This window comes from Artibeus jamaicensis, unplaced genomic scaffold (assembly GCF_021234435.1).
Source record: "Artibeus jamaicensis isolate MK-2021 breed Jamaican fruit bat unplaced genomic scaffold, CSHL_Jam_final contig_3174, whole genome shotgun sequence".
NCBI lineage: Eukaryota > Metazoa > Chordata > Mammalia > Chiroptera > Phyllostomidae > Artibeus > Artibeus jamaicensis.
This window is the reverse complement of record NW_026521738.1, coordinates 5,397,174-5,411,583: the sequence shown is the minus strand read 5'-3', so window position 1 is coordinate 5,411,583 and position 14,410 is coordinate 5,397,174.

Sequence of the window (14,410 nt, the reverse complement as noted above, 5' to 3'; positions counted from 1 at the left end):
TGTTCCCCTTGGCGAGAGTCAGAGGGGTGACGATGGTCAAGCTCCTACCAGCTCATAGACAGGGGCTTCCTAGTAGCTCAGCATGAGGGAGGGCGGTAGCTTGGAAGATGGGAGAGAGAACCTGTTGGAACTACTGCGTGAGTGAATGGATACATTTTGAGCAATAAAATACTATTTCAGTGCAAATGAACCATTCAGAGCTGTATGTAATAATATCAATACATCTCTCAAGGCTAAACAAAAGAAATAAGATCCTCAGGAATGTGGATAATAGGATCCATAAAGGTCCCAAACAAACAAAATTAAGCTACAGTAATCAAAACAGTTTGGTGTTGGCACGAAGGCAGACGTAGATCAATGGAGTACAATAGAGAACCCAGAAATAAATCCTTGTGTAGATGGTCAAATGATTTTCAACAAGAGTGTGAAGACCCTTTGCGGGGTGGGGAAAAACAGTCTTTCCAGTAAAGCGTGTTGGAAATACTGGCATTCACACGCAAAAAAAAAATATATAAAGCTTTTAGAAAAAACATAGGAGAAAAACTTAATGACATTGGGTTTGGCAATGATTTCTTAGATATAATACCAAGAGCACAGGCAATAAAAGCAAAAATAGATACATTGGACTATCTCAAAATTAGAAACTTCTCTGAATCAAAGGGCACAGTCAATAGTGTAAAAAGGCAACCTATGGAATGGGAGAAATTATTTGTAAATCATCTATCTGGTAAGAGTTTAATATCTAGAATATATAAACAAACTTCTACAACTTGACAACAAAAAACCGTAATTATTGTTCAAAAACTGACAAACAGCTCAAATAGACATTTTTCCAGAGAACACACCCAAATGAGCAGCACGAACATGAAAAGATGCTTGACATCACTCATCCCTGGAGAACTGCACATCAGAACCGTAATGAGCTATCATCGCACATCCAACAGGATGGCCAGTATCAAGTACTCAGAAAATAGCAAGTGTTGATGAGGATGTGGAAAAATTGGAACTTTTGTGAACTGTTGATGGGAATGGACAATGGTGTACCCACAATGAAAAAGAGTGTGGTGTTGCCTCAAGAATATAAAAAATATAATTAGTATATGTCCCAGTTATATTACTTATGAGCATGTAAGAGAATTGAAAGCAGGATCTTAAAGAGGTAATTGTACAATATTGTACACAGCACTTTTATTTACAAGAGCCAAACGGTGGGAGCTACTGAATGTCCTTTGACAAATAGATAAACAAAATGTGATATATACATACAAAGGAATATTATTTGGCCTTTAAAAAGGAAGAACATTCTCATACATTTGACAGCATAGATGAACCTTGAGGATATCATAGTATGTGGGAAATAAGCTAGTCACAAAAAGACACATATTATATGATTTCACTTATATGAGCTATTTCAAGTAGTCAAACTCATAGCAACAGAAAGGAGGGCGGTTACCAAGGGGTAGGTAGAAGGGCAAGTGGGAGTTGTTTAATGTGTATAAAGTTTCAGTTGGCAAGATGAAAAGTTCTGGAGCTCTGTTGCACGACAGCATGAATGGACTTAATCCTACTAAGCTGTACACTTAAAAATCATTAAGATGAAAATTTGTATGTTATGTCTTTTACCACAATTTAAAAATTTGAAAAGCAAGCAAAATTACTATGCTGGCTAGAGATACACTTTTATGTATGCACTTAAATTATAAAGGAAAATGGAAAATGATTACCTTGCAGTCCAGAGAGTGGTGGTCTGTGAGAGGAGGGAGAGCTGTATGATGGGGTGGGGTACACGGGCCTTGCAGGCTGCTGGAAGCATTCTGTTTCTTGACATGGATGGTATTTACACATACTCCCTTCATAATGTTTCTTGAAACTGCTTATGTTTTATGCATATATATAACAGTTAAACTGTTTTCTTTATATATACACACACTGAATAGTACATAAAGTACAAAAAGTTTAAAGAAAAATTATGAAGGGAATATGTGTGTATATATGTATATGCATACATATATGTATGAACATGCAGTTGTTTCTTATTGCTGCTATAACAAATGGCAACAAAATTAGCCTGAAATAGCACAAATTTATTATCTTACAGTTCAGAGGTGAAAAGTCCTAAAATAAGGTGTTGGAAGGACAGTTTCTTCTGACGAGTCTGGGCAAAACGTTTCCTTGTCTTTTCTGGTTTGCAGAGGCACTTGCGTTCTGACTCTAGAGCCTTTTGAAGCCTCTGTCTTCAAATCTGCAGCCCAGCGCCTCTCCTCCTCCCTCTGCTCTGTCTCCATGCTGCTGTTTCCTGATGCGGGCCTTCTATGGAAGGCCCTTGTGATTGCATTGGGCCCAACTGAATAATTCGGGATAACCCCCCCAGCTCAAAATCTTTAATTTCATCACATTTACAGGCCTTTTTCTGCCATGTAAGGTAATAGTAACATATTCACAAGTTCTGGGATAAGATGTGGGCATCCTTGGGCGGCCCTTGTTCAACCGACTACTAAGTTGTTCTTTTTTCTTTTTGACAATTTTTGTATTGGATTGTTTGTGTTTTTATAATTGAGTTTTGTGAGTTCCTCATCTACTCCAGATACAGGACAGAAATATAATCTGCGTGTATTTTCTCCCAGTCGGTGCCTTGTCTTTTCATTTTCTTAGTGGTGTCTGTTGAGGACCAGGAGTTGTTAATTTTGAAGAATTCCAACTCATCAATTTGATTTTCTTATGCATTATGAATTTGCTGTTGTATCTAAGAAATATTTGCCTAGCCCAGGGTCTCAATGATATTTTGTTCTGCAAGTTTTTCTAGTTTCAGGGTTTACATTTAGAGCTACCGCATCAATTTTTTGTATAAGGTGTGAGGCATGGGTCCTTTTAGAACGTCGCATCTTCAATAAGCAGTGACACAAAGACCAAAACATAGTTCGAATTCCTCAGCGGTAGCAGGGGTGAGTGACGGGTGTTCTATCCCAACAGCAGCCTGCTGACCACAGTCAGTACTCCTCCCAGAGCACCCCCTTGATTTCTGTCTTCAAGTACAACCAGGCAGCTGCACTGAAGATACAATTTGTATGTATGTTGAACAAAACATAAAAAATTCCTAAATAAACAATATCCCCAAATAACATTAACAACAAATAAAAACACCTTACTTAGAAGCCAGTTTGAGATGATAAGTATCCTTTTCTCGACCACATGTCGAAATGTTTAAATACAGGATTTATTGTAGCCACTGAGCAAGAATAAAGCTGATTCACATTGCACTGCTTCTTTGAGGAGCTATATGAACACACCTGAACTCTTTCATTTTTATTTATCTTAATTATATTTAGATACATATTTATATTTAGATATATTGATTGATATCTTAGAATATTGCTTGTTTGGCCCATCCCCCAAGTAGCTCTTTTTTGTGTGCCTCTTCTCAGGTTTCCATAATAGAAAGAAGTCTCTCCCATATTACTATATCCTAATATTGTGTTCTTATTTAGTTTAAATTTGGGAGAGAAGGACAAAATACGGGTTCTCAGAACACTCTGGACCTGCACTGACTCGTGGGGCTTGGTGGGGCGGGGGACGACCCACACACGGAAAGGCTGAAGGTTGATTCCCTGTCACGGTGCAGCCCGGGTTGGCGGGGGCGTGAGGGAGGCAACCAATCCCTACTTCTTTCACACGTCAATGTTTTTCCCTTCTCTTTCCCTCCCTTTCCCACTCTCTAAAGATAAATAAATAAGATCTTAAAAAACACTCTGGGAAAAAAACCCACTCTGGACCTTTAGATGCTTGAAATTATTTTAATGTTTACCTTTGCCTTTTGATGTTGTCTGCTTTGTTCATTTTTATGAGCCGTGATATACAGGTTTGTGCAGACAATGTCTGAATGAGCGCTCACACACACTGGATGCTGCAGAATCAGACATGGGAGAATGTGGGCCTTGACTAGGTGAACTTGGGTTTCACACTTAGCTTTGGCACTTATTAGACTTCAGAGAATTTCTTAGTCTTGCTGACCCTCCATTTTTCCTCCTACAAAATGGAGGTATTGATTCCTGCCTTGGATGCATAGATTGAGTGTTTTGTAACCTAGCTGTATAGAGGAGGCCATGAGGATTGAGAGGAGACGGAAGTCTGGGATGGATAGGATGCTTTCTCTGACTTTTGCTTTTCACCTGACAAAGTGTGCATCCCTCCCCCACGCCTGCCTTTGCTGTTACCATGGTGATTCAGGTTCTATTTAGCAGGAGTTTGATAAGACAGATTGTTTTTGCGATTTGTGAAATCTCACTCTCTAAAATAAGGACCAGCGCATGGCAGCAGTGACAACGTGTGCTGAGCAGTTTCTGCCACCTCTCAGCCACGCGGGGAGTGCAGAATCCACCGTTGCCCTCAGCCTGGAGCGGCGCCGCGTCCTGGGTTTGGGGTTAAGAGGGACAGCGGTCATCTCAACCGGTAAGATGCGGCAGTTGAAGGTTGCTGTGGCTTTTTCAGTTCCCTTTCCCTTCAGTTTCTTTTCTGTGCTGCATGTCTTCATGCCCCGCCCCTTCCCACCATCAAACACCCGCTCTCAGGTCATTTGTCCTGAGTTGACACAGTGGGAGGGGGCATTAAAATAGAGAGTCTTATAACTAATTTCAGAAAACTTTACTATAAAAATTTTAAAACAACAAGTAGACAGTGCTCATTACCCAACTTCAAAAATTACCAATTCATGGTCAATGTATATATTTCCATGTATATATTTATTTATTTTTATTTTTTTTAATCAGTTGTGCCTGTTTAATGAAGCCTCCATAAAAATTCAAAGTACCATAGTTTTTTTAATTCTTTTTTTAAATTAATTTTATTTATTTTTCAAGTACCATGTATATATTTACATGTACCTAAATCCCAGAAATTATAATACTTAGTCCATACAGATTTTAATAAAACTTCTGAAAGGTAACAATTGGTGGTGGTGTTTGTGTGTATTTCAAATGATCCCACTACCATTGAAATTGACCTTGGAGACAGTCTATAACTCTCTGATAAATTATGAAGAACCAAATTATTGACTTGTACTTTTTCCTTGCATGAAGTTTTAATGTCAACAAGAATCCATTCTGTAATAAACAGAACATTTAACAAAACATATGTAACAACAATTTTCAGACAGTGGAAGGCAGGCAATATAGGACTGTGACGTCTGAGAGGAGTGAAATAAGCAGTGTAGGCTATATTATTTTTAACCTCTATCTTGATGGGGTCCGTAAGATGCTGTGTTGCTTAATATCTACTATACCACTCCCAGCTTCTGCTCCCATTTAGGGCGTATTTATTTATTTGTTTTTGGTGTGGCATGCCCCTCAGAGCACCTCGAACGCCTACTTGTGGTAGGCCCCCAGTAACTACTACAGGTAATGAAGCCCCCAGTAACTGCTTTGGTCCTGCCCCCCAGCTCTGGTGCCTGACTGTGTCCTGGGCAGCAAGGAAGGAAGGCAGGAAGCAGCAAGGGCTGTGGCTGCAGTGGAGAAGATGTTTTGCTGACTCAGGAATAACAGCTCTGAGCTGATGATGTCAGTAACTTTTAAAATAGCTTATTCAAAAATCTCTTCAGTGACCTCAGCTACATTTAATGCTACTCAGCTAATCTAGATGTTGGCAGGAAAGGTAAAAAGGATGGGTGACAACTGGAAGTCCTAGCAGCCATATCTTCAGAAGTCCATTTTGAGAAAGGCCTTGTCTGAACATGTTGCAGATTGAAGATGCCCTAGGTATCCAGTGACCCTGAAGCAGACATAAAACCTGTGTGTCTCAGCCCTGAAAGTATGGGGAAAAATCTAGCCTCCCAATAAGAGTTGCACATGGTATTTCTTGAGCTATGCACATACCTTCTGTGGTGGGAGCTTTGGCCCCCTTCTCTGGTTCCTTATGTGTTTTGGAGATTCTGCAGGCAGTGACTCCTGTGGACTCATGCCCTATGGGTTACCAGGGATTTCTCCTGTTGACCCTCCATATGGTTCTCTCCTGCAGCCCATGTAGCCACCGTAGCAGGTGATGCTTGCTGAGGTCTGCTGCATCCAGGCTGTGGTGCCTGGAACCAAGAGTGCTGATGTCTGCACTGAGGGTACGTGCCTTGTTGCACAGCCCAGGAGAGGGTGCTGCTCCCAGCAGAAGTGCTGATGGGACAGAGCCCTAGAAAAGCTGTGCTTACTCTTCTGGAGCCTTCCATGTGCTAAAGCTACACCAAAGCAGGGCAGGGGGTGGGGACTGTAGCATTCATTAATGCCATTTTTCTGTTAATTAGACACCAAAGCCATACCACAAAATGTCCCAGCACTCTGTATCTGTTATTATTGAAATACTTATGGACCATTATTAAATATGCTCATTAAAAATTAAAATATTTCTCAATACCTAGATCATCTTCAGAACTCAACACCTTTCAACCTAATAAAAGGTCTATGTTTGCTGTTTAAAAATTAGCACATTAAGTCTCCAGCTGGTTTGTAGCCTGCTGTTTGCACTTATTTCTACTGAATGTTTTTTATTTTAGTCTATACATGTTTCATAATTCAGTTAACCAAGCTTTTTGCTCTTGCAAAAAATGGAATCATTTTTGAATAAAATCATTTAGATTTCACTCCCAGGCATCTCATTATTATAAACCATGCTACAAAGAACAGTCACATGGCTATTTCCCCCACAACTATAATTATTTTCTTAGGGAGAAATCCTGATTACTGAGTCAAAGGGGTTCTATTTTTTTTTTGAGGCTTTTAATGCACACTCTTTAGTTGCCTTCTCAAATGGTGGAGCTGATGTCCACTCTTCCCATGCTCTTGACAATTCTGGATAAATCATTACAATGAATTCTCATGGGATTTTTAAAAAAAATTTTTGCGGTAATGCAACACACCATAACAAGTTCAAACAATATAGAAGTGGTCAAAGTATAAAGTGAAAGCCTTACTTCCTTTTTTTTCTTTATCATCACCCAAGGACATTTTTTAAATGTTTTTAGAGAGAGGAAGGGGGGGAGAGAAGAGAGAGAGAGAAACATCAATGTGAGAGAGAAACATCGATCGGCTGCTTCCATAAATGCTCTGACTTGGGATCAATCATGCAGCCTTTTCGTTTAAAGGATGATGCTCCAACCAACTGAGCCTCAGCAGGCGGTGGAAAGCCCTACTTCTCCTGACTCTTTCCCACTTCCTGAAATACTTGATGTCACGTGATCAGTTTTGTGTGCCTCCTTCCGGACCTTCTTCTGGGTGGGGGCCCATGGAAGGGGGCGCTGCTGAGACTTTGGCATCTACCTGCACTGATGTGATGAAAATAACCCTACTGAAATACATAAAATCATGGGTTTTAATATTTATTTCCATGTTTATATAAAATCACTAGTTTTGACATTTATTTTCATATTTATTCCATTCCTTTCTGTACTTTAAAATGGTTGCAAATTCCTATTATTTTGATAATCCAAAACTGTTCACCACTGTATTTATAAGTATGTTAGAACTGGGGTAACTAACCTCTAAGGGATGTCACCTAGTCCCCAAAACCGTAAAAAGGAAACTTGTTATATTCATTATAATGTCTGCATATTACAAAGCACTGACAAAACTGTTAGCAATTTAGTTGAGGATTTTTCTGTTGCTATCTAGAGTTGAGAACAAAGGCTTATACCATAGCCCACTTATCTAATCTGCAAAAAGCAGGAGTTGCATCCTCTAGTGCTTAACTGGAGGAACATACTATTGCACAAATGAAAAAAGCACCCCTTCCCCAAGGCAGCTTCAACTTGCACTGGAGTGCAGGGTGTAGGGGCTTGCCAGACACAGCTTGGACCTTGGCCTACAACTGCTCCCATGTCTGGCCCCCCACTGTGCTCTAAACAGACTGCCCATGTGGTCTGTAAACCTCAGGTCCCCTAACTCACCTCTTCATTGGAACACCGCCGTTGTCTGCAAGCAGCAGCAGTATTCCCCCTGTCTCCTTTGGGTGGTCACTCTCCACAAGGAGTGGACTGACAGTAAGGTGCCCAGCAGTGCTGCAGGCTCAGTTTGCCACCCTTCGAATGTTGCAGCAGGACTCGTACTTGATCTCTGTCAACTTTCAGCATACACCTCCTGCAATAGCCGGTGCTCTCAGCTTTCCCACATGACTGGGATTTGTCTGGGAAACCAGTCTCTTAGTTTTTGGTGGTTGTTGGTAGTGTATACCTTTATTTAATGAACTCTAAAAATCTGAAAGTTGAGTGCTTTCCATCTTGGGACAACTAAAGAGTTATACGCTGCACTAAAATCTTGAACTTAACATAGTAAACCTTTTTAAAAAAGCAGTCTTCTATCCTTTCATAATCCCCAGAGGGACAGGAAGACCTGACAAAACAAGTTTTCATTGCAAAACTGTTCTTACTGAATTTAAGGCCTTTCTGAATAAATAGAAGGTGAGCCTAACAATATGGAAATGGTTGCATCAGAATCTCCACTTGCACACGATGAAAATTAGGATGAAGATGAATTGGAAATGCATTTTCATTACACTATTCATGTTATTTTAGAATTGTTTTATTTATAGAAAAATGTGGATAGTACAAAAAAATTCCCATTTACCTTACACCTGGCTTCCCCCATTATTAACACTGACGTTTTTATGGCATATTTGTTGCTATTGACTAACTGATATTGCTACATTATTTTAACTGAAGTCCATACATCCTTTAGACTTACTTGGTTTTCCCCAAATGTCCTTTCCGTTTTCTGTGATCCCATCTAGGATCTCATATAACATTAATTTGTTATGTCTCCTTAGGCTCCTTTTAGCTGTGAGTTTCTCAGAACCCCTTTACTTTTGATGAACTTGACAGTTGTGAGGATTACTGGTCCAGTATTTTACAGAATCTCTCCCCCATTGAGGCTGCTCTGGTATTTTTCTCATGATTACATATCAAGGCTGCATACATACTCTCAACCTGGCTTATCACTGCTGATGTTGATTTTGATCACCTGACTGAAGTAGTGTTTGTCCGGTTTCTGGGCCATAAAATTAATTTTTTCTCCTCTTTCTGTACTGTACTGTTCAAAAGAAAGCCACAATGAGAAGCCCACAATTAAGGAGTGGGCATCTATGCTACGTCTTCTTGAGGGTGGAGTATTTACATAAATTTGTTAGAATCCTCGAAGTCTTTGAACGGATTTGTTTATTCTCCCTAATTTTTATTCAGGCATTGACTAATCTATTAATCTAATACTACTTTATTTATTTTGTTGCTCAAGTTGTTCCAGCTTAGGTAGTTGGGCTCTTTCAGTTGGCTCCTGTGTCCCTGTGATGTAACTCATCACTGTGGTTTATTATTTGTTTAATTAAAACTATGTTTAGCATTTGCTTACTTTCTGCTACTCTCAGATGCTCCAGGCCCATCTTGTATATATTTTTTCTGCCTTTGGAATAATTTATTTTGCTAAAGAGCCCTACTTCCTTTTGTTGGAGGATAGTCTATCAAGATCTGGATGCCTGTTTTGTGTCTTAATTCATGCAGGCTGCAGTAGCAAGCTACCACAAACTAAGTTGCTTATAAACAACAGAAATTTATTCATCACAGTTCTGGAGGTGAGAGGTCCAAGACCAGGGTACCAGCATAGTTGGGTTCCGGTGAGGCCCTTCTTCTGAATCGCAAGCTGCTGTCTTGTCATTGTAACCCCACAGGACAAAAAGAGCAATGAGAAAGAGAGAAAGGAAAGAAGGAAGGAAGGAAGGAAGGAAGGAAGGAAGGAAGGAAGGAAGGAAGGAAGGAAGGAAGGAAGGAAGGAAGGAAGGAAGGAAGGAAGGAAGCTGTCTTGGGTCTTTTTGTAAGCTCATTCACAAGGGCTCCATCCTCTTGACCTAATCACCTCCCAAAGGCCCCGCCTCCTAATCCCACCACTTCTGGGGACTAGGATTTCAACAAAGGAAGCTGGGGCGGGGTGGGGAGCATAGACCTTCGGCCCATAGCATTGTGCTGCTGCTGCCAGGGTGCTGTTGCTTCTAGGCCCTGTCAGCTGACAAAGAAGGAAATACCTGTGTGGAAATGCTTTCTGAAGCAAATGGGTATATGTATATTCATACTTTTATATTTCTTTTATCACTTCCACAAGAATTTTGTGTCTGTGTCCCTGTTGGGAAGGATTATGTGGGCTGGTTTTCCCATTTTGAGCCTGAGGCCCATTGGGCACCAACTAAATGTTCTCTAATGTGTTTACATGAATTCCACACTGAAGGCTTTCCTTTAGGTGGGAGATAATTTTTCAAGGATCTCCCTATAAATGCAAGTAGAGTTACTATCTTTTCATGGATGTTTGTTTAGTAAACAACAGCCTTGTCGAATATAGTGTCTCCTTCCAGAGCAAGGGCAGTATTTACCGTCCAGTGCATAAAGGACAATGTCTCCCTCTGAGGCAAAATTCAGGCGGGTGTGCTGGTGGCCCATGTTAAAAGAGTTGGGTCCTCTAAGCGCAGGGTTCCTCCACTGTGCTGAAAGCCTCCTGCCTGTGCAGCATCTCTCCAGGCTCCTCCACTCTGCCTCCCAACATTTGGGGGCAAGAGAAACAACATATGCATGAAGTCCATGGTCCTTACAGTGTTGTGAGTAACAACCTCCTTTGTCCCATTGTCATGACCAGAGATCTGGGGTCTTCTGTCAGCTGTCATGGCACTGTGGCAGACTAACTTGTTAGCTTGCAAGAAGGGTAACCCTCAGACACCTCACAAGTTTTGCTGTCTTTCCCTTAATTTAGGTTTGGCACCAGCAGTATCCTGCTATTTCTCAGACAAATATAAGGTCTTTTTTTTAAATTACCAATACTAAAGAATACATTATTTTTAATTTAAAAATCAATGAAAAGTGCTTAGAAATAAAACCGTGATTCACATATAATACAATGAAAATTGTATTTAGTTCATAAATTAAAGAGGGAACCAGCAGGAGGGAGCCAGTCACAACTGGCTCAAAAAAGAAGTCAAAGACAAATTTATGTAAAGTAAAAGAATGTTAAAATCTATTTACAAATGGACAAAAACTGGTTTTTCCTAGGGAGGTGGAATTGGGTTGGGTAGTGGAGTGGAGTAGAGTCGGTTGAAGCTTTAGCAGATAGAATTTATTTGCATGTCTGTGGACAAGAATGATTTGCATTGCTGAGTTACCCACAATTTACAGAGCTGTAAAGTAACTCCAGGACAAGGAAAAACACAAGCTCCACAGAATCTCCACACACCCTGGAAATGTGTGTGTAAATGAAGCATAGTTCTCCAGGGCAGACCTGCAGTGCTCTTTCTTGCCTATTCCAAAGTCTTAAATTTTCCTTATGGCAATAAAATGCACTACACCAATGTTTTCAAGGGATTGAACCAATGTGGGAGAATTAAAAGAAGGACGGAAAGTGACTTTTAAATGCAAGCCTAGACACACATGAATAAAATAGATATTGAAAGAGGTTCTAATGATCTGATCTGGAGATGGGATCAGACAGAGCAGAAGAGCATTTGATTCAACTATTTTTTAATTTTTATTAAATTTATTGGGGTGACATTAATAGATTCATAGAGGTTTCAAGTGTACATTTCTGTGGTACATGATCTGTATATTTTATTGCGTGTCCACCACCCAAAGTCAAATTATCTTCCATCACCAAATATTTCATTCTTTACTCCCCTCTCTTCCCCACTCCCTTCCCTCTGGTAACCACCATACAGTTGTCTGTGTCCCTGAGTTTCAGTTTTGTACCTACAGGAGTGGAAGTCCTAAATATGTCACTGATTCAGACAGTTCCCTCTACTGACCACTAGGTGTTGCTAAGCAGGCATGATGACGTGTGGCAGGGAAAGCAGGATCCATTCCTGGTAACTTTCTGCTGATTAACACATTTAAGAAGCTACCTGGTGGCAAGTCATTTTATCTAGTTCAGGGTATAGAGAAGCATTCAAAACGTAACTCTTTAAGTAAATTATTCAGAACACAGGGGGCTGCTTTTATACTGTATGCATCTAAAAATATGATATTTGAGAGTAAGGATTCTTTAAGACTTTTGATCATATTTGGACAAAGGGAGAAAACATTAGTGTTTGGAAGTCACTTTGTTAATTAAACACAACAAGGTAAGGTTAGCTACAAAATCAGACTTGGTGAATCTATGAACTGTTTCCGTTGCCTAAAAAAATACAGACATCGCAAAACACTTGTTTATATGCAGACAGGGCAAATCATCCCTTAGTTTGGTTTCTGTTTTGCTCAGGTGCCATTGAATGTTATTTTTTCTACTCCTACTCCCCCAAACTTTCTAGCAATTTTCAACTAATCTCGTGCCATAAGAAAATGATAGCAAGCCATCTATAATTTTATGTAATCTACATGAACATAAAATGAAAAGTGAAAACAGAGGGACAATGACTACTGGCTAGATATGGAATTGGAAGGAAGGAGGAGAGTGGATCAGGAGGCTGTTAGAAAACCCCGAGAACAGATCTTCCTGTTGCTGAACTTTCTGAGTTTTTACACGTAGGGACCTTTCACTCTTCTGTTGTCCAAAGTGCCCTGCTTTTACTCCGGGGATGAACCACCGCCCCCCCAACCAGGCGCTGTCCTGAAGGGCCTGTCAGTTCAATGCCCTCCCGTCAGTCAGCTGGCTGAGAGGTAAGCACTGAGCCAGGCTAGTTCCCATCAAAGGCCCGGTCCCTGGAAACTATCGCAGAGCTTGGAAACCACCGAAATTCTTTCAGCTTGGTGTCTCAAAGAAACTGCCCATTAGTTCTTGCTTCCCGATCTCTATCCTTTCAAAGACCTGAGCCTTCATTTTTTTTCTTTGACTCTGTGAGCTTCTAGTAAATTCCTTTTTGCCCATGCTAGTCAGAGTTGGTTTCTACTGACTGCAGCTAAAACATGCTGACTGGTGTAATGAGGAATGGGAACTAGTCAGAAATCCAGTCCTGTGTTTGCTTCTGCACTCTCTGTTGAATTCATCACTGAGAGGGGTCAGAATACGTGTTGTTACCCTCATCTCACAAATGAGAAAGCTGAGGCGCGGAGTGATTACATAACCTGACCATTTTCACATGGCCAGATAGGCCTTCTCAAAGTTTGTTGTGTAGAAGGCTAGTTTTTCACAACTGAGTTACTTTCCTAGAGCTGCTGTAACAAAGCACCACAGGCTGGGTAGCTTGAACCCACAGAAGTTTACTGCCTTACAGTTCTGGAGGTTAGAAACCTGCAATCCAGGTGTTGGCAGGGCCCTGTTCCCTGCGACTCTTCCAGGAGAGACTCTTGCTGCTCCTTTTGGCTCTGGTGCTTGCAGGCAGTCCTTGGCTTGCAGATGTACCACTCCAGTCTCGGCCTCTATTGTCGCATGCCTGTCAGCTCTATGGTTTTACCCAGATCTTCTAGTAAGATCACTAGTCCTACTGGGTTAAAGGCCCACCTACTCTAGTATGACTTCATTTTAACTAAACCAATTACATCCCCCTATTTCCAAGTAAGATCACGTTCTAAGGTACTGGAGAGTAGGACTTCTTTGTGGGGGGGGTACAGTTCAAACTATAATAGGAACGTTAGAAATTATTCAAAACAGAATTCTGCAGTTAAATAAATTTGGGAAACACAAGATTAAACAGCACTACAATAGGATTCTCTGCTGTAGCACTTGAATTTGTTCATCTAAATGGGAGTCACCAAGCCAGGACTGTAAAGTATAGTTTCTCAAACTATATATATATATATATATATATATATATATATATACACACACACACTGTATATATATACTGTATATATAAAACTGTATATATATGTATATATATAAACTGTATATATATATATATAATTTATTTATTTTTACAAGCTACTGTAGGATTAGCATTTTGTGTTACCCGCGGTTCTCAGTATCCTGGGAGGTCTCTCCCTACTTTTCCGGTTCTATCTCTTACCTGCCGTGTCACCTAGAGACAACTGCTTTCTCTTCTGAGCATGAAGTGATTTATGTCTAAGACAGAGACAATAATAAACTTTCCCCCACGGGTTTCTTGTAAGGACTGCAATAAATGAGGCTGGCCCAAGAACACCTGGAAGAGTACCTGGCAAAGAAGTAGGCATTCATTTAATAGTCACTACCTTTGTTATGCTAACTGTTGGTTTTCAACTTCTTGGCATTTTTATTAAGCATGTTCAGGCTCTCAAGAATGATTTCTAAGCCAAGGCTGTTTCTACCAATAAGAATTTCTTGTTCATTTTCCTCTTCCTTAGGCCAGTTTCCTTCTCTTTAAGAGAGTGAGTTTCTTTGTGGTAATAAAAATGTACACCTGTACTTTCCATAAGTCTCCAGCATTAGCACAGAATGGGCTGTTTCTCTCTGCATTTCCTTATTCTGACCTTCCACCTCAGTGAGGGGAAGAGGATGTGATCATG